General features: G+C 42.1%; 1 protein-coding gene and 1 long non-coding RNA gene across 2 annotated transcripts in view; one reads left to right on the top strand and one right to left on the bottom strand.

The window, feature by feature from the left end:
• TET2 (tet methylcytosine dioxygenase 2) overlaps positions 1–27,293 on the top strand; it is a 79,525-nt gene that overhangs the window by 11,785 nt on the left and 40,447 nt on the right. The gene's annotated exons all lie outside the window — the stretch shown is intronic.
• On the bottom strand, positions 178–14,316 carry LOC308060731. Its single transcript, XR_013926872.1, has 2 exons — positions 5,069–14,316; positions 178–615 (listed from the first exon to the last, which is right to left on the bottom strand). It is a non-coding gene; the product is annotated as an uncharacterized lncRNA (long non-coding RNA).

The following is a 27,293-nucleotide window of genomic DNA, read 5'->3' as shown; positions in this document are numbered from 1 at the left end:
CAATTCCTTTCACGCCTGCCCTTGCAGACTTAAACCAAACCAAAGCTGTCAGACAGGTTCTGGTCTCTGGAGCCACTTGAAGCCTGTGCACTGTGGGACCTTATTAGCAGTTCTGCTCCTCATCCAGAAACACTATTTTCCAGTCTCATGCATGTTTTTTCAGACTTTCTCATGCAGTTTTGCAGCAAGCACTTGCGACAGCATGCCAAACACATCACTTACTTTACAAAATGAATCCTAAGAACGGGGTTTTCCTCATGGGGAGGAAGCAGTTGGTACAAACATCTCTTCCATATTCTGAATTTGTCTACATGAGTCATGGTATTCACCATCATACAACACGGTTCAAAGGCCCATCCACTGATCTTGTTATTCATGACTTCTGCTATTAGTTGTTCATATTGGTTGCTTTTGTTTTACGTTGATGTTGATTATAATCACTGTATTTTTGGTATTACACTCCAGTGGTTTCTTTCTCACCTGTCTTCTCATTTGCAAGATACAATTATTTGGATCACATCCAGAACCTGCTTCTCTTTCACCAAACTCTTCACCTCCCTTTGTTTTCTTTTCTGACTTCTCTTTTACCCACAGTTCCCATTACTCTTGCAGCAGCTGGGTAGCAGAAGGTAGCAAGCAAGAACAAAGAATATATGAGAGAATATGTGACAAAGGCATTTCTGAGTTTGCACTGACTATTTGTTCCTTCCATTTTTAGTGCTGTTAGAGAGATCGAAGGGTAAATGTTAACCCTGAGCCTGATGCTGACAGGAGAGTTGTGCTCTCAGCGTCCTTTAATAACTTTCCATATTTTTCCCTTAGCAAGAGACACACAACTGTTCATGTACCACTCACCCCCATTTCATGCCCCGATACCTTCCCCCCCCCATCTTTGTTTATTTGTTTGTTCTTTCAGTGCTATTTCACTTGTGTTTGAAGTCACATACTTTGAAGCTATACAATTTTTATACGTGCCAAAGGACACAAAACTCTTTCAGCTCTTATGTAAGCAAAAAGGAGAAAAGAATGATTGCCTATTTCCTCTTGTGTGCAAGTAGCATTACTGTCCTGCTCACGGTAAAATGAGGAAAATGAATGGTTGCAGTAAAGCAGGAGTTGCTTCCCTTCCCCCAAAGTTACTAAAGTTCACAGGAGTGAGATACTTCCTTGGAAGCTTAGACTGCATGTACAGCTTAATAAAAGGAATGCAATTTATCCCTGAAAGAGAACATACAAAAACTGGAAAATACATTGGTCTCACATCTTCCTGGGATTTGGAGAAGTGGGAGTGCGTCTGTGTGTATGTATTACAGACCTTAACATGCTTTCTTTTCAGATGACCAACTTGTTGTTCCTACTGCACTCCTTTGCTTACTTGTCTGTTTGATTTCAAGTTTATCTGCCCCCAAAAGTCTGAAGTATTACCAAAATGGCAACAGTAAAAATCAAAACCATGAAAGCTGAGCAACTGAAAAGGGTCAGATTTTACACTTACTTAACTCATATAACCAGTAGGTATTTTCTGGGAAAGAAAACCTATGCTAGTGAGTCTCCATTCCACATACAGTCAGTTTGTGACTGTACATACCACATAACCCAGGAGCAAATGAAAATATTGACCAAATCGTGAAAAGCACTGTTGGTATTTATAAACATGAAAAATGCAAAAAACCCCAGAAAAATACAGCCTTTCAGTTCTCTGTTGTTTTCACGGTGCCCTCCATACTTTCCTGGACCTGTACTTTTCTGCTTCCCTTTGATCCTTAATGCAGAGAAGAAGCTTTTGTAAGCATGAGAAGGTAGTAGGAAAAATACAAATTGTGCTGATCTATTTTCTGTCTCTCTATTACTGCATGTGGTGCCTGAGAAGTGAGAGACCAGGTAGGAAAATACAGATTTCTGTGTATTTTTCCACTGTGCCTATGTTGTGCACTTGACAGTAGCTTAGGTATAGGTGGCTTTTTTTTTCCCCAGTGCTGTCAGCTGACTTGTGATCCTGCAAACTGATGGCAGCCCTTGCCATTCTTACAAAGCCCTATTCATTTCCCTTGGGCTCCCAGAGCTGTAATAGTCTGCCTGTGTAGAGACACTTGCAGGAGTGAGGCACCTAGTCAGTCACATACTTTGTAGCAACTGAAAAAAAGAAAAGTCGTTTTGGGGGGTCCTTTTTTCTTCTTTGAGGGGGAAGGGAGAGGAAATGGATGGAAAGACTTAAAGGCAGGTATAGAAGCTAAAAAATAATTTTTACTTTTCAAAAAACCCCCAACTTTTCAAAGCAGTTGCAAGTTAGCATGTTTTTTTCTATAAAATATCAACTAGCTGATGAATTAGAAGTTTTGCCTCTGGAAGAGTGAGTCTGTAACTACCTACTGAATAGCTACTTTTTCTTGAAACAACTGCTACTAGCTGGTTGGAGACGTTTTTTTGGACAAGCTGGAGCATGAGCCTAATTCAGGATGGCAACTCTGATGCTTCTAAATATAAGGAGAGTGGATAGAGTGAAATTAATTATTGCACGTTAGGAGGCACCTCATATCCCAGCCACAAAACAGAATCCCACTGTGCTTGGGGCTGTACAAACATAAGCCATTCTTGTTCCATTTTGCTATTTAATTCAGTAAAGGAGACAGAGACAAGGGGTCTGGGAGCACATAAGGGGCCAGAGTGTTAGTAACTCTTGTTTATAGTGCAAAGCAGAAGCAGGGAGCTCCCTTCCAAAAACCTAAATATTTTCAGTAAGTAAAGCAAAAGTGCTATTGCTGCCTGCTCTGTGTGCATGTGTGTTAAGAGGAGTTCCTAACCAGTGTTGCTGCAGTTTTTTCCCTGGGGTGCTCACATTAATGAGCAGGTAAAACATGCAAAGAGTAAGAGAAAGGGTAAAAAATTAATAAGCAAGAACTGAAAGCCAAAGCACATGCAGATCACGCAATGTGGTACAAACCCTGCTGGAGCCATTCATTTCAGTGCCTTTTTTTTTTAACCCTAAAAGACATACAGGAAAGCTGTGGTATAGCTGGGAACTGAACCCATATCTCCTAAGCCCCAGTGCTTTACCCATGATACACTCCTTCCTGCTCATTCCGAGATTTACTGATAGTTTTCTCTGCTTACTAAGATAACAGAAGTATCAATTTTAAGAAACAGAAACTAGACTCAGAAACAAGTAGCTTTTCACTTTTTCAGAAGCCGGTTTTCAGTAACATTTTCTGTTGATTGACAACTGGTTCTTTGCTACACAAGCCTTTGAACCTTTAAACCAGCACTGCTCATCCAAACCCAGCAAATTCAAACCTGTTGTTTTTCTCTTCAGGGAAGAGGATGGCTTTCAGCACGCTGCTCTGACTGCAGCCCTGTTGAAACCCTCCACTCCAAGTGAGAAACCGTGCAGGAAAGGATGTTACTTCAGTTTTACTGGCACTGCAGATGTCTCCATCCATCCACCCATCCAAACAAATAAGTGAATCTCACAATGAGCTACTTTTAATTAAAAATAGTATGTTGTGCCAATTAATTGCAGTGTGTGAAACAGACTTGTGTAATGTCTTTTCAGTAAGTAGGTACTCCAGTAACTCCCACTAACCTTTAATACCCTTGATCCTCCTATTCATTCAGGCAAGATTTCCCACAGTCTGCAAACTGTTCCTGTACATCAGCTCCAGCCTACCACAGGACTCCAGTTTTGATCTGTTTTATCAATTAAAAGTTTGTCAGGGTTCATGAACCCGACTCACACTGGTGTCATGCTTGGTAGCAGAGCTTGAAGAAGAAAAAGCAGAAAAGCAAAAAAGCAAACCCAACTTTAACTTGTTGTCAGAAATCTTCCCTCTGGAGATGGGATGCACAAGCCTGTGCAGGTGACACAACCTTGGCAGCATTCACAGCTTTCTGTGCAACAGCTGCCTGTTACCTCCTAGATCTGAATTGGAGGTGGTAAATTTTAGTGTCTCTCTCCAGTCTTTGGGAGTTCCTTTGCTGTGGGTAGTCATAGCTCAGCCTGCCTGGTTTGGTACATAGTGCATTTAACTGAGAGGCTATCCTAAGTAACTTCAGCACATTCATAGACTCGTGATACAATCCATGATGAAATGCATTGGGAAATAAAATCCAATGGGTAATTTAGCTCATGCAGTGTCTCTAGACACTGACAGCAGCAGTTGACCGTGAAGGACAGATGGATTTTTCCCTGCCATGTTTAGAGATCCCATAGTGCTGCAGAGTACTTTGAAAAAGGAGTGGGAGCATTTGGACTGGCTCCTCTCCCCACAGCAGTTCGGAGGTTCGGCTGGCCGAGACCCCACGTGGCTTGCGCGCACGTGGCCGCATTGTTTACAAACACCCTCCCAGGTGTCCCCAAGGCGCCACGTAACAGGCGAGAGGGTGCCAGGCTGCAGGGCTGAGCTTCCTTTGCAGGGCTGAGCTCCCTTCCTGCAGCTTGCGGGAGCCCCTGGTTTTGACCCATGGTTGTGGCTGCTCATTGCAGTCGTGGCCAAAGGCAGGGCTATGATGGGCTGGCAGAGTCTGCTAGCTCGTTTGGGTTTGCTCATTTTACATTGAAGAAATATTCAGGCCAGGGGTTTAGAGCAAGGTCGTCCATGGTGAGTCAGAAATAGAAACTATATTGCTCGATAGAGTAGTAGCACTGGAGAGCGCTAGCTAGACGTACACGCAACAGCGAGGAAGGTACTTTTCTGCTTTCCAGAGATACTACTAGGGAATTGGGTAACATTTACAGTAGGGCAAGATTTCAGAAAGCCTGTGGAAATGAATGGGCACATTTTTTCTTTTATTTCCCACTAACAGACTGGGGACCACTTTTTGGCCAGGTTTAAGAGACTGGTCTCAACAAAACACGAGTAGCTCGGAGAAACTAGTATTTGAAACCGCGGTTGCATTATCACTTGCAGAAGACTGCCTTGGTTTTGCTTTGTTTTAGCAGGCCATTGGCACACAGCAAGAAAGAGGTTTGAACAGCTGTGTATTGCTGCATTAAATGGCCTCCCATAGCTGAGGCAGAAAAAGACAAAGCACGCTTCTTTCCAGCTGCTCAGCTAAAATTGTATTGACTTACTTTTTGCTGCTCTCCTCACGAGTTCAGAGTTCAAGGACTCGTATGTCTACTGCACCTCGAGTTCAGATAACAAGGTATAACTACATGGAGGGAAACAAACAGAGAAGTTCATGTTCTTCAAAGACGAGCATTTTTCTGTACTTGTTCTTCCCCTGTTTTGTTTCGGGGTGTGTGCTGTTTATTTTTCTCCTTTTGTTTTACTCTCCCTCCCGGCGCCCCCTCCCGCTAACCCTCTGCTGTGTGCACACCCTCTTCCAGCTGCCTCACTGGCTTGCCTGGCCCAGAAGTGCAGACTCAGCAGGGACTGGTAACACTTTAACTCTTTGTCCTATTCTCAGCTCTCCCAGCAAAGGTCAAAGCAAATGAGACTTACAGCTGCACTTGAAACGGAGCTGCTAGAGGAGGGGGGGACTGCAACCACAGGCTGTTCACCCCTGTGTTGTGGGTGTTTTTTTTTCTGAAGGATATAAAGTGCATGGCCAGGGTAAGATGAAACTTTCCATAGGCTTTGAGTGGCTGTATCTGTTAATTTCTCGTTAAGAGGAAATGAAAGGCTTGTGACTTTTGTTTGTACTGGCCATATCTAGTTTTGTGCAACCTCTACTAATAAACAGAAATTATTTAGGAGTTACTTCCTCAAATGCCTGAAACGTGGTCTTAATTTCATCAGTGCAAAGCCAGCAAAAAGCTATTACAGACTCAAAGTCTCAGCTATCTGTCTTTGAAGTAATTTTGGAAACTTTGGCAACATGCCCTTATACAGTTCTTTTTCCTAATAGCCATAGTTTTGCATTGTGTTGTGGGACCACGCTGGCTCCCATTTCAGTGACTTAGGGCAGAAATGAATTTTGCTTTTCTTGAGAAAAATTCAGTGCTGCCATTTGCTTACAGCTGAGAGAAGGAACCTGCCTGGACACTATCAACATTAGCACATGTTCACGTGTACCATGTACAGGAAAAAAGTTCCCTTTTGCCCTTCAAATAACCCACTGTGGCGTTTCACGGGGCTGCGAGGGGTATACGCGCCAGCAAGAGTTGGCGCTAGTTGGCTTAGCGACACCAGCGCCAAGGTTTACCTCTCCACTTGGCACTCCAGGTCATGCTGGTGTCTCGCCACGTGCTTACGTGCACATGGCAGCAGTGTTTACAAACATGACCCCAGAACTCTTACGGACAGTTGCGAAAGAGCCAGCGAATGCTGCATCCCACGCATGAGGGTGACCTAGATCGTCAGTGCTGGGAGTGAATGGTGAGGTGCTCGTACCAAATGCAGGCTGTGAGAACACATCAGATGTTCAAGGCAGATGATTTTGCTCCCAAAACTGTTTTGAAGTATCGTTGCCATCATGACAGAGTTTTCCACCGTAAACTAAAAATAGCTACTATTAACTAGCAGGAGCGGCGGGTAAGTGATTCAGCAACTCAGGGATAGAAGCAACTGTGTTCTTCAACACCGTAAGTCTGTTTCTGCGTTGAACTGACTCAGAAAGTACATAAAATTTTCAAAGCGGGAAGGAACTCCAAAGCTGGCTTGCTTTGGCTAAAAGAAAAGGACACTGCATGATCATGTGGTTCCTAAGCGACAGTACATTTTTATTCCTTTATTAATACTTGCACTCAGGCACTACTGAATGCTTTGTACTTAAGTTGTGACCATACATTTAGGAAAAAGATGCCTTAGTAGTTTCGAAAGACACGCCTCCATCCACAAAGTACAAATACCACGGTACAGCTGATTTGTGGTTTTTAATAGGGGCCTTAAGAAAAAAATGCATAGCTGAAATGCCCCTTTAGCAAACCAGGCATTGTATGCTTAACTGTCAAATGTCCACATTCTATCTTCATATATATTTTTTAAAAAACACTTTTAGATGCAGCAGATGTCTACTTAAAAAAAAAAAAAAAAGCATCCCTTCCTTACCCTTGAAGTTCTTCAAAGAAGTTTGTGTTGTACACCAAAGTACTCTAAAGCAGTTTCCTTCCTAGAAGTTAGCAGTTTATTGTAAAATGGAAGTATGTGGTCAGATGATTAGTTTTTGACAGATTCTAGTGTTATTGAAGTTTTCTCAGAAATACACGTATGTGGAGGAAGACAGGCTATGTAACTGTGAGTAGCTGCCAAAGATAAACAGAACTTTCTTGAAAAAACTGCTAAACTAGCAAAAATAACCCATGCTTGTTAATAAATCACCTCCAGTTTTTACTTTTGGAATCAAAGAATTTAATTCCAGCTTTGTAAAAGCCTGTTAAATGGTGAAGGATTTTTTTTTCCCTCTCAGATAGAAAGATTGACCTTTCAGAAGCAGACGAGATGGTGGAAAGATGGTAGTTCTATTTTGTATTAGTTACTATGATACATCTCTGTGTTTGTAAATACCGTAATGACAAAGTCCTTAGGAAAGGTACACTATGAGCTTCTCCATGCCTCTTCTCCAATGTGATTCAATCCCATTACTGAATAAAACTTTTTTAAGTATAAAGCTAGTCTGTAGTCTTCACTTTTTCCATCCATACCCATGGCAGCTCTGCACTAGAGTTGTCAAAGCTCCTGCAGAATGCTTTCACCATGTAAACAAAGTAAAATGAGAGGCTGACACATGTCCATGCTGGCTGGTCACTAACTTATTTCATGTGATCACATAGTTCTAACCTGAGCAGGTGAAGTGCTCTGCAGGTCAGCCCCTGACCCTTCTCTGGTTTTGTCCAGTCTCTTGGCTGATTTTTTAATACTGCATTCAGAATGTGAGCAGATGTGTTTGCTTTGGTTATTGATGTCTTTTCACTGCTGAATGTTCATTACAATGTTCATTACACTGTATATAACAGACCTAGAAACAAGAATGGAAGTACTGAAAAGAGGTCACTGCTGTGTTCCTAGTTTAAGAGTTTTGTGGCATTTCTCCTGCCTGAGGAAAGCAAGTCCACCTTACTGTGAAACTGTACAACTATGCACAGACTCAGAGATTGAAGAACTAGAGCCTTACTATAAAATCTTCTTTAAATATATATAGCTTTTTTCCTGGGTACATCTTGTGGAGCCTTTCTCCAGAAGCCCTGAAGTGCTTTTTAAAGTGTTCTGAATAAGAAAGTACTGAGGTTTACAAGGACTGGTTTATTTGTATTTATCATGTCTGTGGGCTTTACCAATACATTTAATTTAACCAGTATAAGATTACAGAGATTCACAAATTCTGTGTCTGGTGCATCTTTGACTCGGATAATCTTCTTATTGTTACCATTTGTGATATTTTCTTAATAAGAAGAGCTTCTTTTAGTCATACAATGAAGAGAATGTAAGGAAAGAAATTCTGTTTCTGATGAAGATTATTTCACTCAATACTTTTAGTTGGGGGCAGGATGGAAGAGAATAGTGTAAGATTACCATTGTATGCTACAGGGTGAATACCGCCATTGTGTCAGTTTAGATGAGTATCTCAAAATAAATACAGACTCTGTCATGGGTTTGTCCTCTAGGTAAAAAAGTAATGGAAATCTTGTTTAACAAGTTCAGCGAAAGGCACACCTAAAGTTTAATTATGTCTTCAGATGCATGGGTGCAATTCTTACTAAAGAGTTTTACTCAACCATCAGAGAACAGAGTTGGGACTTTTGGTTTTTCTTATACTTGGAATGTATGCCAATCAATAATAATCTCAGTGCATAGTTGGGGAAAAGAATTCCTTGGCATAATAAACAACTATCCCCAGCCATAGCTTTCTCTGCCATATGCGTGTGTGAGAGAAAGCAAGAGATTATTCACCAACTCATAATCTTCTCCCAATCCCCTTCTCCTCACACCCCCTTCAAAAGCCAATCTACCAAAAAAGCAGGGGGAAATAGAGAAGAGATGAAATGACGTCTGTGGTATTTACCTGAGCAATTTTTCATTGATGTCTCTCGGAGCTGGGAATCTTGGATGGAATTTGAATTGCGCTACCAAATTTTGCAGCACTGAATGAGGCAGCAGCAGGACTCCCTGAGCTGGGAGGTAGACAGATAGAGACCACGTTGTACCTCTGTCTCTCTTACTCATTGCTTTCTCAGCAGAACATGGTTCCTAAATGGACCAACTACTAACTCATTTTGTGCACAGTGAAGAAAACATACAGAACAACTGCTGGACAGTACATTAAGTTACATTAACAACTGCCCACAGCACTCAAAGGCAAGGTAGAAACATGCAACAGGCCTGCAGAATATTTGCTCAGCACAAACCACAGGCAGAAACTGCTTCCCATCACCTTACTTAAAACAAAACAAGCCCTGTTAATTCAAGAGTCACAAGAATAACAATGTGTGTGAAGGAAAACAAAAACAATGAAAGGTACAAGGAGTATTTTAGATTTTTACAGTATTGGGGAATGTATGGGCAAAAATGCTCAAACATGTTCTTGGGAAAAGAAGGAAACCCCACATTATAGAGTGAGTTTAAAAAAATAAAAGTTGGCTGAGCCATGCCAGCAATGGCTGCTCTTCATGTTTGCAGGATTAAACCAGTGAGGTGCTGATGTTTCTTCTCACATCTTTCATTACTACAAGAAACACTGCTATGCTTTGCCCACCAGTCTGCCTTTAGCCATGGTCAACTTCCAAAGCTTCAAAATATGATGAACCCCCCATTTCTTGAAGCCAAATTATACATCAGTGAAAGAAAACAGCCTTTATTATGTAACAGGCAAACAGCAAACCCCCTGATTTATGAATTTGATAGAGATACACCAGAAGCAGCAAAATCAGGCTTTCTCTTCTACTCATGTTCCACTATCCTGGCAGCTTTTTTCTTTTCCTTGCTGTAGGAAATTTTTTTTCCTTGCTGTAGGTCCACGAGTGTGGGGAGAATGGGTGTCTCAAGCACAGCAAATATCTTGAAACTCCATGTAAAAGAATGTTGTGCGCCAGTGTAAAGTTTTGATGTGGAAAATAGGGTGTCGTTTAATTTTGGGCGGAAGAGTGGTCAGCGTCTTCCCTTTGTGAGCTCCTTATGGCCTGTGCAAATTTGCTTCCACCCTTGTCCAGGAAAATTCTTACCAGGATATACCAAATGGAGTTTCCCTGTACCAGTGCACAGCAGTGAGAAAGACAAGTTGTTCCTAAAAGTTTTATGAAATAGCCATGGAAGAGACCATTTAATCAATCTTCTCCCAAGCCAGATAAATCATAACTGACACTTTTGATGAATACTTGGATACTCTGCTGTAGAAGACCTCTGCTAGTGGCGATTCTGTATCCTTCCAAGTCTTCTCGTTTTGATCAACTTTTTTTTATTTTTGGACAGATACAGCACTCTAGCCGAGGGCTTGCAAAGGCTAAGAAGAAAGGTAACTTAATGCCTGATAAAGCCACACAAACAAGACTGTAGCTTTTGCAAAAATTGCCTCTTTTCTCAAAAGGATTGACATCAACTATTCAGCTTGATATTCATATTCACTGTAACTCCAGGAATTGCTGTTCCTCATTCAGTGTGTGTGCTCACGGTTGTTCCTGCCTTTTGAGACATTGCCCTTGGGTTACCAATATGAGAAACCCTAGAAGAACTTGAGGAAAAAACCTAGTGTGTGAATATAGAGAAGTTGGTGTCCTCAAGGAGAAAGAAATGCATACTGGGGGAATCTTAAAATAAGTAATTATGTATTTTTGTGAGGGTCTGGTGATCCACTGGACTATGAATTTTTTGGGTAAGGACTGTGTCTGTGTTACCTGGGCACACTGCTGCTATTCTATGCATAATGCGAAGAGTTCCCTTCTGCAGAAGAAGATCTGGAAAACATCATGAACAGCTTTGTGTAGGCACTTGCTCAATGTGGCGGTAGAGTTGGTAAACCAGATGCAGGAAAGTACTTGGTAGTATGTATGGTTTTGTTAAGCTGTAGTGAATGGAATAGAATTGTGTGTCAGAGAATGCAAAACACTAGAAAAGATTTTTCTTGAGCCACAGTGCCAGAGGTGTGTGGTTTGCCATGGAAAGATCTGAATTCTCCTCCTTTTGTTCCAGTGAAATTTTCAGATGAAATTTACAAATTATGGGTGTTTCCATGTATTCTGACTCCAAATACAATAGCTTGTGCTGGGTCAGGGCCTCAAAACAGCCAGCACGGAATGAGGGAGCAGGAGTAGAGCACACTGAAAATAACATTAGAGGGTGAGCTAAATACTATACATTAAAGGCAGAGAAGGGCTCTGAGGAGCTTACCATTGGCTCTCTCGCACAGTTTGAAGAAGGAGAGTATTTAAAGAAGTAACAGCCCACATATTTCAAATAGCTGAAAGGAAACCTACAATTGGGTGTGCTTAATTCAAGGACCTTGCTGTCACAGCCTGCTGCTGATGGTGCAGGTTCTTTCATAAGTAGCAGGCATTCTGTGAATTAGGACAATGTCTAGGCTCCTGCTTCTTAGGATAGAATCTATAGGGGTTTTTCCCATGGGTTTGGCTGTAAGCTAGAGGTTGGCTGCGTGTATTACTGAGTGTTTATACCTTTCTCTGAGGCATCTGCCCTTTAGTAGACTGATAAAAAGAGACCATGGTTTGCTCCAGTGTGGTACTTCTTGGCTGCTGCGGGCTGTCTCTCTGTGCTCCCCCCTTTAAAGACTTTGCCACATTACATCTGAGAGTACTGCTACAAAAATATGGTCAAGAAAATCTGTTATCAGGAGAAGCATATACAAAGTGACTGCCTACCCCAAGAAGCTATTTTCTTCATTTGTTTGGTTTTGTGACGCCCAGAAATGTGTAGTTTATGCCACCAGCAGCTAGTGTGGTCACTTAAACAGTTCTTTCTAAAGCAGTAACATGAGCTGTTAAATTATCTTAAAAGACCAAACCAGTGTTGGGTTTTTATTTAAAGATTAGATTGAAGGAACAGGAAAAAGCTCTGTCCTGTAGTGTTCTCCTTTTGTTTCTAGTTTTAATATTTAATGAACATATGATATTGTTTTAAGCTAGTCCTGATGGTCTTGTGAAGTTAGTATTTAAAGCAGATGGCTGCAGTGCTTTAATAAGATGGTTACTATAGAAACACAGTACTGTGAAAGCAATAGTTTCTGTAATGCATAGTCTCCTCACTGAACATTTTAAAGACTCCTGATCTACATCTAGCAGGCCTGAAGAAGACTAACCAAGAAATGGAAAAGAGAGAGAGCATGCCTGCGTAGAGTATTTACTTCAGCTGGGGTCAACTTAAACCTAGCTGGATAGCTAACATTTTTGTGGCTCGCTAAAGAGGTGCTTGAAACAACATGAAACATGAGAAGAGAGATAAGCAACAATATTGATGGAGGACACGACTGTGGGCAGGAGACAGATCCTTTTGCTTACCCTTTTTTGGAAGGTGAGGTGGACTCAAATGTCATACAAACAAATTTAAAAGCCCCAAACACCCACAAACAGTTAGCTAATACACCCAAATATTTACTTTTCAATCCTCAGGCTTTTTGTTTACTTCATCCTTGTATATCTAATGTTGCCTATCAACACACTTGTTGCAACCTAATGCATGGGGAAGGGCACATCCTGTACTTTCAGGGAGCTGGGCTTTTTAGTACTGCTTCTAGTTTTCTTTATTCTGCCAAAACTGTTTTAATCTGAAAGTTCCTAAATTCCTCTGCATGTGCCAAAGAATTGTATAGGTTGTGACACAGAGTTTAGAAATACTTTTAAAATTTTAATTGTGTATATGAATATGAATTTGCACTAAATCATGATATTCAGGGGGGTACATGCCGGTCTTTTTGGAAGGGTTACTGGTTCTTCTGTGCAGAACTGAGCAGGAAAGTGCTGCCTCATCTGCCTGTGTCTCTCCCCCCAGGGAGTTAAGAAGTCATTTTCAGCAGTTACAGAGGACAAGTACACAGGGATGTGGGCTGTAGAACTGCAGAAACTATGAAGCAAAGAAGGCTTCAAAGCAGGAGTAACCTGATATAAAGATAGCACTTGTGAGAAATATCCATCCTTTCATAAAATCTGGGCATCTTGCTGGAACTTACATGTTGTGGTATAGCTAGCAACAATGCTGACCTGGACTAGGTTCAGAGGGAACTGGAGACAACCTGGCCATTTTCTTTGCTTTATCCTTTCTCTTGTTTCATTCTGTTCTCCTAAACTCAGCAGGTGTTTGTGCTTGCATGTTTTTGCTTCTCTGTACACTTTTAAAAGACCCGAGCTGGGCAGGCCCAGTTGCAGGGTTTGCCTCTTACATGAAGCTGAACACATAATCATTTAAATAAAAAGGAAGAAGGGAAAAAAGCTGTGGTAAACACTCAACTAATAGGGTTTTCCTCTACCCCGAGACTTAATTTGTTTCATTGGTTCTTGTTTCTGTATGGTTGTATCTGATTCCTCTATGGGCTTTTTCTGTGACTTAAAACTTTCAGAGGAGGAAAACCACCTATGATCTAAAATGCCTTCCCACTTTTCTGCTTTGTCAGTATGTTCCTCCCCACTATCATTCTTTACACACCAGTCAAAGAACATTGTGCCTACTTTGCACTTTAGTTCTTTTCCTCGGAAACATTCAAATATTATACCTCATCTCATTCATGAGGCTTAGCCTGCCTTATTCCTGCTTGATTTTTTCTCTCTCTCACCCCTGTGAACCATTATTGTGAGCAGCCCTGCCCACAGCTTTGCAAGTTTAGCAAGTCTAGAAGTCAGAAGTATTCCCTGCCCTGCTTTACGTACTGTGGGCTTTAGTTTAGATGTATTTATAGTACAGAAGTAGAGTTATAGACAGATATTCTGAAACAAATACCAAGCCCTTATTCCTGATGCTCACTGTTTTACATAATTCTTCAGTACAGCATTCACGCTCGGTGGCTGAGGAAGCTCACCCTCAGAGTTGCTCCACACACACTTACACGTACACTAAACACACAGGCACAGCACAAAAAACCGGACATAGTATCTCTGTCTCTATTTTCATTGCAGGAGTATTTTTAGGCATGACAGATATTATGAAGGAACTCTGTCCAGCTGCACTCAGGATGGATGGGGCAAGCTATTTTAAGTTATTACATAGCAGTTCTCAAAAAAGAAAGTTTTGTAGCATGCAGGCGAAAGCTTAGCAGGGAATTGTGTCCCTGGGACACCAGCAAAAGGAGCCCTAGGGGAACAGGTACTTGGTCCTGGACCCACTCAGTGGTCTCAGGAGGGCTTGGTTGATGCAGAAGCACCTGTTTCCTTCCAGTCTTAGCCTTTGACTGCTGCTCCGTGTAGGATTGCAGTCCCTGCACTGAAAAGATTTTTTCCCCTTTTCCCTTAGACCTGAACATGAGAGCTTTTCCACAGTGATGATTACTTAATCTCACAAATAATGTCATTGACTGCAGTGAGATCACATGTGGTTTTAACTGCATCCATGTAAGAAACTCACAGGTATAGCCCTTTGGGAAGAAACAGATAACAGTAAGGGGAATCAAAAGCACATTATATATCCTTACAGTGTCTAACAGAAGGAGGCCCTTAGCTCAGCTGAGGCCTGAAGACATTGCTGTGGTACATAAATAGCACAGAAATATTTTTTTCTGTATAATCTGTTTATTATTTCTAAGCGCAATACTGGGTAGAGGTGCAAAACTCAGGACCCCGCCAAGTAAGACAGTATAAAGTTGAGAAAATCCTTGCACCCTAGAGCTTAAAATACTGCTTTTATGGTAGAATAAAACAGTCAGAAGAGGCAGAGCGCTCTTTGTAGGAAGGTAACAATGGAAAAAAAACAAACCCAGGCTTAGCATGGCTTGCAATAGTAACATTTTGCCACTTGTCTGTGATGCAGTGGCTCACTGTTCACATGAGCAGAAGCAGCAAAAAAGTCTGGTGATCACAACCTCTGGGAGTACTGCTGTTGAGATTACCTGCTAGCGCTATCTGCATTAGTCCTAAAAGGCTGGAGATCTTTTATGTTGATGTAGTCATAATTAAATGTGATCCCGTTGCAGTCAGTGGAGCTATTTGTGGAATTAACTAATCACTGGTATGAGTAAGGGGCTCATAAGTCAGCCATTAGTTACTGTGGGAAACCTCTGTGGGTTAAACTGAAAGCTGTTGAGAAATGTTGATATTTAAATGGCAGACACAGTAGCTCGAAAACACGGGGAATAAGAAACTCTGCTTCTAACATTTCCTGGCATATGACAGTTTTGATAAGGGGATTACTGTAAACAAAATTCTCAGTCTCAAGTATGTTCATAGCTTTAATTAGACCAAGCGTAGATGGAAATTTACAGTCTGCTTAACCTTCTATTTAAATCTCTCTGATATGTTCCCTTTGCACACCTGTTTGAAATAAAGTGTGAGTGGAAAGAATAACCTCGTGGTGCCCTTTCAGGCTTTCATTGAACAAAATAAGTGGCTGTGTCTGGGTAAGTTGTCTTGGTTACTTAGCATTTAGAGTAATTTTTTTACTAGGCAGCTGGGATCTGTGTGTAGAGAACGCTTGTTGGTGGGTGCAGTGGGCAACTGTAAGGGGCTACGAGAGGGTACTGTCACCTAAGTAGTGTGAAGACTGTCCATTAGCTGTCTTGTAAGTTGCCATGATAACGTGCAACTAATATATAATCCTGTCCCAGTTATGCCTGTAAATTATATTTTTTTGAGTATGAATCCACTGCTTGCTCTTCTGAAACCACAGAGTTGAATGTTACGAGCTAAGGGGGTTGGATACTTCTGATAGGCAGGACCTACCCTCAGAGCTGAAAGTGTGGATATCAAGTCTTTAAATGCAATTTCACATTAATTTTGCAACACATTCTGAGTTTTCTAAAGGAGGTCTTAAGTTCCTTTAATTTTGAAAAAACTGTATGCAAGGGGGCTGAAGATCCTTGCTACAAAGTAACAATTCACCATTGTGTGGTAAAATTAAAGGCCTGAAGTGGCATCTGACAGATTACGGCATCTCAAGGATTATGCAGCTGTACCCACCACACCTACCAGTCTGACCAAGGAGACCACAACCCATGAGCTATGTTCTAAATTACAGGTGTTGCATATGTGCTGACAGTCTTTTTATACATAAATCCTGAAAAGACCTTCTCACAAGAAGAGGTAACCACATGAGAAGGCTCTTCACTTATATATATATAAAAAAGTACATTAAACGTTCCCCCTACACCCCCATAAAAATGGTGCTTTTTCAAACTTAATCCTAAACCCACTAAAGTGGCTGAAACAAATCTGATTTCAGTAGTCTTGGGATCAAATCATTAAGTTTGATTAAGCAAATGCCCCCCAACCATAAGAATATGAAGAAGTGCGTTGACTGTTCATTAGAAAGCTCCCGTTAAAACCCCACCTGAATTGTGTTTCTAATGAGCCCACCGACCTTTGGGTTCAAAATTTCTGATGATATATATTTTAGCAGCCAGCTTGTCTAGACACTGAGTATTCTCTTTTCTCTGCGTGCTGACTTCCCTTCTCCCCCTTCTCCCGCCCCCTTATTTACTCTGTTCTTTTCCTATCAGTACGTGCCACTGTACTGTACATTGTGCAGCTACATTACCATTTATCTGATGGAGCTGAAGGCCTAGATGTTTCTCTGTAACTTTTGTGAGCCAAACTTTAAAAGCTTCTCCTTCTCCTCCCCCTCCCAGATCCCTTCAGGGAAGAAGCAATATGAACAAGAATACGCACAGATCTTTCAAGGATACAAATTATGTTCTGAACAGAAAGTTGGCTCCTGCATGTCAATTACTTGTTATAAAGAATAAAACATTCACCTATAGTTAACCTTTAGAGGGTATGGAAAAAATAAAGTTATTGCTTGCTATATGCTATTTACTAAAGTGGCAACTGGCAGGATGAACTGTAGAGGGGGGAAAAAAGTTGCTATAGAGGATTCTGGGAGAGTAATTTTGATCCAGCAGAGAGAGAGAGAAAGTCTCACAGCAAAAGACAAAATTGATTTGTTGCCAGGGTGTGCAACATGGGAAGAAGAGACATGCTCAGCAGTGGTGCTTAACCGTCCTTTTTATACTTGCTGCACTGTCTGTACTCGGGGTGGGGGTGGGGGGAAAGCCCAGTCCTGAGTCAACTAATGCAAACACAGAGGAGTTTTGGCCTGCCTAATCCAACGGCCCTGCTTCAGCTCATTGCTTATGTGTGTTAATAAAAAACCTGTGGTTTTGGTCACTAGGAGATGTGCCATGGATTATTTAGTTCAGAGAAAGCTCGGGTTTGGTGTATCTCTTAGTACGTGCCTTTTCAAAATGCTTTTGCTTTTTCGTTGAAGAGGATCCCTCCCCTTGTATTAATGCAAGTAGCGTTAGAGGCTTGCTTTATTTATTTATTTATTTATTGTGGATTTTTGCCTTCTATTGTGGGTTCTTAAAGCAGTAATATCTTCAGGAGAAGATTGCCTTGGCCTGTAGTGGCACAATTGTAAACCTGCCACTCTCATTAGATGGGATTAGCATAGCTCATGACTTACTAATGTAAACATCTGGAAAAGTAATAATTAGGAGGGCAAGGGGAGTATAAATTGCCTGGCCAGCAGTAAAAGCATCAGAGCTGCTGGACAAGATAGTGAAACATGCTGCCAACAGAAATCAGATAAACATTTTTTGTGAAGATGCATAAATACAGTTAGAGTACCTAAATTTGAAACTTTTTTTGCCCAGTGTTCATGAAAAACTGGACCTGACTCAGTTCTCCACTTGACTTGAACCCATGCTGCTCCACAGTGCCAGGGAGAACAGACTCACACCCTTTGCACTGAAGTGTTGTGCTGGAGACCTCTTCATACAGGGCAAAGCCCAAAGCATCCACTATGGTTTAGCTGACAAAATAAACCTCTTAAGGCAAATGAATAGTGATTTTTAATTTTTATATATTTTTTCAAGAATAGAAATATTATTTGCTTGGGATCTCTCTGGTGTCTGTTTGCAGGTATAATGTCTGGCTTAACAGCAGATGCCAAAGGCTTCTCTGTTCACAGTCCTGAACCAAGTGGAAAGTTGACATGTGAGGTTGTTTAGTAGTCTTGATCCTGATCTGATGACGTGTGCTTCAAAAGGCACGAGGAGTAGTTCAGTCCCACACTTGCTCCAGACACTCGCATTCCTGAGGGAGAGAGGCTGCTGCGTAACTGTAATATTACCCATGGTGACGGTCAGGTGATGGGGATGTGGCTGGGATTGCTCAGGTCTTTATATTACTCTTGACTTCTGGTCACCTTCTGGAGGTGAAAGCAGAGCACTTGAGCCTGTCATCCAGCTAGACCACTAGGATATCAAGGGATGCAGAAACTGTGATAAGTCATTCCTGGTTTGTTTGGGGTGGAAGGTGTTAAATAAGGGCATTTCCTTCTTCGGGAAATGGGTACTTGCACTAGGAAGTTATTTTCAGTCACTCTGTGCTTCAGGAGTTGATACGTAGAGCTCTGACCTGTGTGCTGATAACACATTACCTCATTTGCAGCTCGACTGTTGACGTGTGCTCCACTATGTCCTTGCTTGAACCTGGCAGGCACTGTGTGGCACAGTTGTCATGGCAGTGTTTGAAGGATTAAACTGCAGCAGCGAGGTTGCTACCTGTTCAAACCAACGCAGAAACCCCAAACAAACTCTCAGCACTGATGTATCTTAGCAGTAATGCACAAAGGGACAGGCTTACATCAGTGTTATACCAGAAATATCTGGAACGGTACCATTTTACAGCAGCATAGCTAACACAGTCCCATTGTGCTAATGCCATTGCTCAGACCTTGAGCCAAAACTCAACCAGTATGGCTCTGCTGAAATCAGTGGAGCTACTCCGATCTACAGCAGTGTGACATCTGCCCTTGTCTCCTCCACTTCTTTCAAAATCACCAGATTATTTTTTTTTTTTTTGCCAAAGTGAACAGGGCATCTTCAGCCAGTGTTCAGTCTCGTTAGGAAGCTGGTCATGAACTGCCAACAGCTACCCAACAGACTCCCTTCATCCTCTCTGCCAGGTTTTCACTGCTGCCAGCATAGTGCCACATCCATCTGGACAGCCAGACGAGTTGCTCCCTTCGGAGGCAGCCCAGTTGCCTTTCCATGAATTGGCGCGGGGAAGGCGTGGCGGCGTGCCGATCGGCTGGAAGCCTTCCGCCGGGTGTATGCGCGTCACCTCTGTGGCACGCTTGACATCCCTTGGCCCAAGGCCCATGGCCTGCAATCCCGAGTCAATGCTCAAACTAGGTTTGTCACCCAGCTGACAGTGTGGTGACCTTACTCCATGACACAGATTCAGTTCCACGGGTCACAGGAAAGATATCGTATAAGCCATTTGATCATTTTGAATGGGATGTTCATAGCAGCTATTACGAACTATCTAGACGGGTAAATTCATCCTCGTGTGTACTTTTGCCTATGTAGTCACTAGAGAGACCTTTCTCTCATCATGTCCATCACTATTACCATTTGGTCATGTCATGCTAGCTTTAGAAGTAGGTAAGAGCAACAATCATCATTCACAGAAAGACGACCCTCACGATTTTGTTAGTGGTGTGGCTTTAAAAGAAAGAAAACAGAGTCTTATTTCTTTATCATCTCCTTTCTTGGCTATATAAACTTTGTTTCATTTCTCGCTTGCTCTGTTCAGTTTCTACAAGCTGAAAAGCATCACTGCTTTATTTCAGAACTTGCTTTTGTAAGCTTTTTTCCCCCACTGTATCCAGAATCTCTTTTTTCATATCTAGCCTTCTACATTTCATATTCTCACTCATCTATTCTTGCCCTTCTTTAAGATCCTTCTTTTTATCTCACTGCGCTTTTTTTTTTCCAAAGAAGGCCAGACATCTGATTTCTCTAATCTAACCAAGGTCTGCATCTGTATCTGGATACATAGAGCATTCTCCTTAATTCTTTGCAGCCTGCTTGCTCCCAAAGCACCTACACGTTTTCTGCTTGTATGACTGCCCTGCTTCCCTTCACATCCTTCAAACTTCCCTCTTCAGTTCTCACCACCAAACTTTGCAACTACCTTCAACTGTTTCCAAAACAGTTCCCTTCCTAAATTAAAAATCAGGGAGGGACTTCTTCTAACATGCTCTCAGCTTCCTGTCCCTTTTGCTTGAGTCTCTCCGACCTTTCACGTGGGTGTCACTTTTATTTGTGTGAAGTTGTTCTCTGGGAAAACCTGTTGACTGGGACAGAATTCCTACACTGCAGTTGCATGACTTAACATGCATTAAAAAATAGTACTACCTCTCTACCCTTCCCCTTTCTGAAACACTGCTCTGGGTGCGCTGTCAAACAATTCTGATACGCTTTCCCCAAAACATCAGTTAGTAAGTTTCTCTCCATAGAAGACAAGAAAGCTATCAATCCAAAGTACTGTCCTCTAGCCAGTCCCAAGTTACAGTAGATCTGTTGCTTGGAAAAGGTTTGCTTGGTTTACTTCTTACTTCTCACCTCTCTCTGTGAACCCAAACATTTGAGTGTTTTCTGTGAACCTGTTCCAGTTGCCTCAGAGGAGCTCCTCATGTAATCCTCACTGACCTTGCAGGGTCCAGGAGTCAACTGCTGTCCAGGCTTGTTTAAACATTACCCTTCTCTGTTTTCTCCTTTCTACTTCACGTTCTTACAGAAAGTGGTGCTGTGTCTGACAGTTTTCTGCTCTTTCATTTAAACGTATTTCCCTTACCCATTAATGCCATCACATGACCATTCTGCTCACTACCACAAGCGACTGCTGTCATACATCCCTCTTGTGACTAGAAAAATAAGTTTCCCAGCTAAATGAATAATACAGCATTATATCGTGCATTTGCGCCTGTCCATCCCCCACAAAGAGAGTCTGAGTCAACTGGCTGGTCTCAGCCATGTGTGATAGATTTAGTGCTCCAACTGTTGCAAAGATCAGATGCTGGGTAAAGGAGAAAAACCTGTAAACATCCCAAGTGAAGGAACAACAAATGCGTAACTTCACAAGTTATTAAACACCCAAGAACCCTCATGGGAGAGAGCCTTTATACACATCCCAGTCATGGGAAAAGCTTCTGCTGAAACTCAGAGTCACCCACGATAAAGCAAACCCACGGGATTCAGGCTTCCTGAGGCTTGCTGCTCCCAGTAGTACCTGCTTGGAAAGCATAACATGGGTCCCAAATCAGGAGTAGTTCCCACTCCATTCAGAATCATTTAGCATTTGAATTTCAGCTCAGGAGTAACAAATACTAGTTCACAGCATTGTGTTCTTAAACCTCCAAATACAAGTAACAGTACTGAAACTCCTTGTGTGATTGCATGGCCTGTAAAGACATTATTTCTTAGGTTAGCATTCGGGTCTGAAAAGTTATGTATGTAATTCAGGATAACAATAAGTATGTACCAATTCTAAAGGAATCATCAACCTGTTGGGGTTATTGAGCTACTGACTCTCATGCCACAGCAATTCTACTTCTCCAGCCATGAGTTTTTTTAATAACCTGCTCGCTGCAGAATAACCTGCTCCACTGGGATAGAGGCAGAGCTTTACAAGATCCTAATAAAGGTATTTATTCAGTCGAAACTGCAAGACAAAATGGGAGGTTTTAAGGAAAGCTCAGACTACATAGTATTCATACAGAAATAACTACTGTAAAAGGCAATAAAAAATATTTTAGATAATGCTAATGTGATTTAGAATAACCTATGCAAGGCTAGACCAGGGAAGGAAAGCACATGGCTGAAAACACTCAAGAATATTCTGGCTTGCACACAGTGTCACACTCACTAATACAGTTACTCATATTTCTATATATAGCTCTGTATATCTCAAAGATTGTCAAGGTGTTCTGTATAGTTTATATAAATAAAAACTCAACATGTAAAGATCACTTCTTTCATTCCCTGCCCTCTCCTTACTCTGAACAAAAATGTTTTTAACTATTTCAGAGGGAGACAGATTTTTACACCTATAAATCAAGCTACTTTGTCTTTCTCTGTTGAGGGTTTGGTGCTAACAGAAGGGCTAGGTGGTTTTACATATGGAAATGAGCCCTATTTCCTGCAGCATGTGGCTTTTCCTTGTAACTGAGTTAATTAACCTGCTTAGCGAGGGAGGTCCAGTATCGTGGCTCAAGGTGGAACCTGCTACTGCACTTTTTTTGTCTAACACTTCGACCTCAGCTTCATAAGGCTCTGGCGACTGTCCACATATTGACAGGATCTGGCAGAGGTCAGCAGAGTTCCACAAGCAACATACGGGGCTGCTGATGAAATGCCAGAGGCAGGTGTTTGGAGAGCTGGTACCAAAACACCAGCAGTACACGGCAAAGCTCAGGTACCCCGCAGGAAAGTTGTGTTTGCAAGCATCTGATCCGTGCGTACTGTTTTCACCCAACCTTCTTACCTGTCCTCTGGTAAAACAGGCCCTAAGGACTGTCTCTCCAGAGGCATTTAGATGTTTAGAGAGTCAGATAGGTACTTCTGTAATTCCCATGAAGTTTCTAATTATGTTAACTGCCAAATCCCTGCGAGGTGCCCATCTGCATGTCTATGTGCTTAAATACCACTGCACATTTTGGCCCATCTTTTACTTATTTCTTCAGGCTCATAGTCAAGTTTTGTTAAGGTTTCCTGAGCAGTTGCTGGGCAGAGCAACACCCACCAGCCACCTGTGCCCTGTGCCACCCTTGTTGTCCCTTCCTGGCCTCAGCAGGAATAAACACGGCTTCCCCTCGTGCCCCTGTGCATTGCGGGAGCTCAACCAGCAGCCCAGCCGCGCGGGGAGCAGAGCTGCTTCCTCAGCATGTTGCTATCGGGCAGCTGGCTCAGACCCAGCGAGGAGGCTGCCTCCAAAGCACGTGGATGCACATGCAGCTTTTTCCAGCACAGCAAAGCTGTTCCTTTCCAAGTCTAGAGATCAAGGTCCTCACAAGGAGCCAACTCCTTTCTCCACTGGGGATTTGTCCCCTCTGCCTACAGGAAAACTCTTACGCGCTTGAAAGTTTCGCAGCAGTTATTCCCAGGTTTAGACAACAATGAACACACATGCAGTGGAGTAACAGCGAAAGCAGTTCCTCAGTGTTTCATGTACGCACAGACCTTGTGTTAGTCACGTACAACAGCTAGATAAAAATCCAGCCTGTTGCTTCATGATCTCTGGTCAATGTGTAAATTGTTCTGTTGCGCGCTTTGCAGCAGTCACCTCACCATTGCGTTCTTCTCCTGCGTTTGCTGGTTTTCCCCATTACACAGCCCAGTTAGCTATTTTTCCTGAGTTAAAGCTACTCCCATTCCTTGCACGTTTCTGTGATTACACCATGACTCTCTATGATGTAATTAAGAGCTCTGCCCATTTGGCATCATGTGTGCTTTCTGGAGTAGCGCAGCACTCTTGGTCCTACTTTTTGCCTTCTGGTTTCCAAGCAAGGCTGTGGGAGGACAGATGCTCAGCTGAGCAGCAGAACCTGAAGGGTTTCCTCACCGAGACCTAACCTCCCTGACTTCACAGAAAATCTGTTTGTTCTCATATCCAGTACCCAAAGTACTTTTGGGACAACAGAAACCAAACTCTCACGCCTAAGCATATTCCCTCCCTTTTCACTGTAATTAAAAGTTGCCTGGAAGGACCCACCTTTCCCCATACAACCCCTCTTGCACGACTTCATCCTGGTTTGTACCTTCCCAGCAACACAGGCAGCCATCAGGGCGTGTGGGAAGAAAGGGACAACCACCCTTGTTATTTTCTTCAGACAAAACTGTTCCTGAAGTGCTCTTTCCTTAGTGTGTTCATTATTGTTGTCCATGGAATAATGAAAGGAAAAACGTGCCTATGTTAACTTGTTGAGGGAAGGAAGCAGGGCAAGAGGCTTGTTTTTAATTAGTCATTTTGTGAACATTTGTGCAAGGACAGAGTCTGCTGCCAAACAGCATCTCAATTAGCATGTCCCTGTGGGCAGACCTTGGGCTGATCTGTGGCTTACAAAGGTGGCAGAGGGAGAAGACGCTGAAAGAATCTATTTGCTTTTCTTATCCCACCCCCCACTTTTTTGTGTTGCTAGGAGAGGAGACTGGTACAGTGGGTGTTGTCTAACTGGGAGCAGTGACCCAGTTCAGTAAACCTGGCTTGGCTTCTGTGGGATTGGAGTGGGGTGGTGCAGAAGAGCCCGCTGGGACCCCACCAGGCGCAGGAAGCTGTTTCGAGTGCTTTGTTAGGGAAGAGAGGTGAAACATGAAGCAGTAAGACAAGGACAAGGAAGGATCTGAGAAAGTATAAGGATGCTGAGCAAAGACATACGAACATAGCCAGCAGTTTTTGTCACTGATCAGTACTTCTTTGCAAAGACCACTGTATTTGTCAACTTCTCCAAAGTTAGAGGGGATATGGGGCAGGAGGGGGAGAACCAAAGGAAAGGAATATTTTTTTCTTCACAAAAAGTTAATGAAGAATATTTTTTCCTGGTGAAAACAGAGTGTGCATCCAGACTCCAGAAAACACGGAGTATTTTACAACACAGGATAATTTAAAGGTTTTGGCATTTTTATCACACAGCAAAACGGTGTTTCGCGTTTCTGAAACTCCCTGAGGAGTGCAGTAGCATTTCTTAGCATGTTAATTGTCATATAATGCAGCCAGTAGCTTCTGCTCAGGAGAGAGGGGTGGCAGTGAAGAGATTAAAATGATGATTCAATCAGGAGACACAGAAATCTGCCTAGTGACAACTTTTTTCTTTTTTTTTAAGACTCAGGCGCTGTGGCATAGTTACAAAGGAGGAGCCTTAATTAAAATTAGCAGGCAGATGAAGCATTTGAATGGGCATCTTTCAATTCTTTTCCCTTTCAGCTCAGAGTAAACCCTCTTCTCCTTTTCTGTTTTTTTCTCACAACAGTTTCAACAGTTTTTCTTGTCCATTTTCTTTCCATCATGAAAATAATTCCTTTAAATTATACTTTTTTCAGAATGTGATGCAAATAACTTGCATTTCTATGATCCCTTTCACCCAGGAACAATTTAAAAGGCAGTTCTGCTTTTTATCAGCCTGTGTGTGTATCACTCACTATCCCCTGTTACAGCTTGTGAAACAGGCACAGAAATTAACTTAGGGTCTGCATCACAATTAGCTTTTGCTGGGTATCCATAACAGAAGTTACATGTGGTTTATTTGCAAGTTTATCAGATCAGAACAGAAATGTTCAGCTCTGGCTCCAGCTGCTTCTGTTTCTGACACCTGTTGACAGTTAGGGATAAAATTTCCTGCACTAGGAAAGGCAAGCAAAAATTCAAACTGTGCAGATCATAAAGCTAAAATAAGTCCTTGCGCATTCACATATAAATATATATACATATATGTAAAATAGGCAAGATTTTACTGTTAGTGGCAAAATGTCATGTCATGACATGAATTCAGATATAGGTGCTATAAACAACGGTGATCAACAAATTAATTTGCACCCTCTGTTTCACTACCCATTAACATGCAGAACAGCAGGCAAAGCTCCATTGCCTGCTTGCACAGAGAAATGAAATGGGTTTGGGTTTTCTTATTTACAGTGTCACTTCCTTAAACCACATTGCCCTGACAGAGCAGATGGCAAAGAAAGCACATACTTTTGAGTAAGTGACAACATTTAAAGGACAGACTGATGAAATTAATTTTCTGGTTATCATCATCGTATGGTTAAACAGAGTACAAAGCCAGGTAACTTGGCTTTTAAGTTTGTTACATTCCTGGATTTTGGAACAGCTTTCAGCCTGGCGACTTGCTATGTGTGTACTTTGCCAGGCAGAGCAAGCCAGCTAGCTTCATTTCTTGCTAGGGTTTGGAATTAAAATGTAGATTCAAAGCAGATGGGGATGTTTCTGCAGCAGCTGAATAGAAATACACAGAAATTGAGAAAACTCCCTCCCCTCCCCCTCCCAAACAAAGTCGGCTATCATCTCATTCTGACAAAGGCCTATTCTTCTGCAGACCACATAAAATTATGTATCTGGTGAAGATCTGAATTTATGTACTATCAGGGCTTTTTGTGAAGTGCTGGCAAGCCCTTCGGCCAGCAGCAGCCACATTACTTGCAGTGGCACTATTAGAGAGGAGCAGGGCAACCTCTGTTCAGGAACTCCTTGAATGCTTGTTTTACATACAGAGAGGGGAGAAAAAAAGCAACAAGAACCAAAATCGGTGAAACAGAAAATGACTTCCTAGATGGCTGGTACCTCATCGGCATTCAGTCTAACCTGTTCTGTATTGGAGCAGCACAACAAAGCCATCCTCCTGGATTAGAGGTTGGTAAATACAGACAGCTGGTCTCCCCCTGGATCTCTCCCACACACTGACCTTGCACAGGGAATCCCTTCCTCCTTTATCCTTAGATAAACTCCCATCATCCCTGAAACTGGAATAACTGTGCCATCTCACAGTTACATTGCTTCTGCATCTGTCATGCATCATTGTGAACCACCTTTGTTTTCAGCAGGGAGTTTCAAGTCATTACCTGCCTAAAATGGGATTTATTCAATGTGTTAGTGATTCTAAGGGTTTTCTTAACCCAGGCACAGGAAGATTTCCTAAATTTCCATTTTCCTTTTCTTCTCTATTAAATAAACATTTCATCAGATGATGATAAAAAACCCTAAACTCATCCCATCCTCTTTTTCTGTAAAAAACCCAGGAGTTTGAAATCTGAATGCTGATCTCTGCCATTTCACCCTCGGAGGGTGCATTTTCCTTCTACAAACTTTGAATTCCAGCTGCCACCCACCTCCCTTGCCCATCTCTTTTCCATACAGTCTTTTCAGTGTAATTGATCTCAACTGTGATACTACGTATTTTCTCCTCCCCCTGGGCAAAACACCCTTCCCCCACAAGCAGTTTCTGTCTCTTCTTTCCCTCCCTCCTTGACTAGTAACTTACCCTTTAGGAAAACACGACTGCCTCCCTCTCTGATACTGTCCTTATCTCCTCCATGCACAGCAAGAACAAGAATTTCTACTTCTTGAGAAAACACCCATAAACTCAAGGAGAGAAAAGGTTAACTGTGACAGGGATTATGCATCTCTGTAACTCCTTTTTCTCCTAATCTAGAAAGATGCCTGTTTTATGTCTGAACTACAGAACTAGTTTACCCTTGCAAGAACAATAATCTTGCTATACCATTTGTATCGCCTGCCATAAGGTGAAGATACAGCTCTTCATTATGAGAGAGGTTTGTTTTTCTGGGTGGCTAAAATGGCATTTAAAGCTAAGAAATAATCCTTTTCCCTACCCCTAAAGATAGCCAAGAAAAATTTTAGCTCTGTTTTAAAATTGGGAAGAATAAAAGAAAAAGGAATATAGAACTTTTTG

The sequence above is a fragment of the Falco punctatus genome, assembly GCF_963210335.1.
Source record: "Falco punctatus genome assembly, chromosome: 1".
Lineage (NCBI taxonomy): Eukaryota > Metazoa > Chordata > Aves > Falconiformes > Falconidae > Falco > Falco punctatus.
The sequence above is the reverse complement of the archived record's forward strand: the minus strand, read 5'-3'. Positions and strand labels throughout refer to the sequence as shown.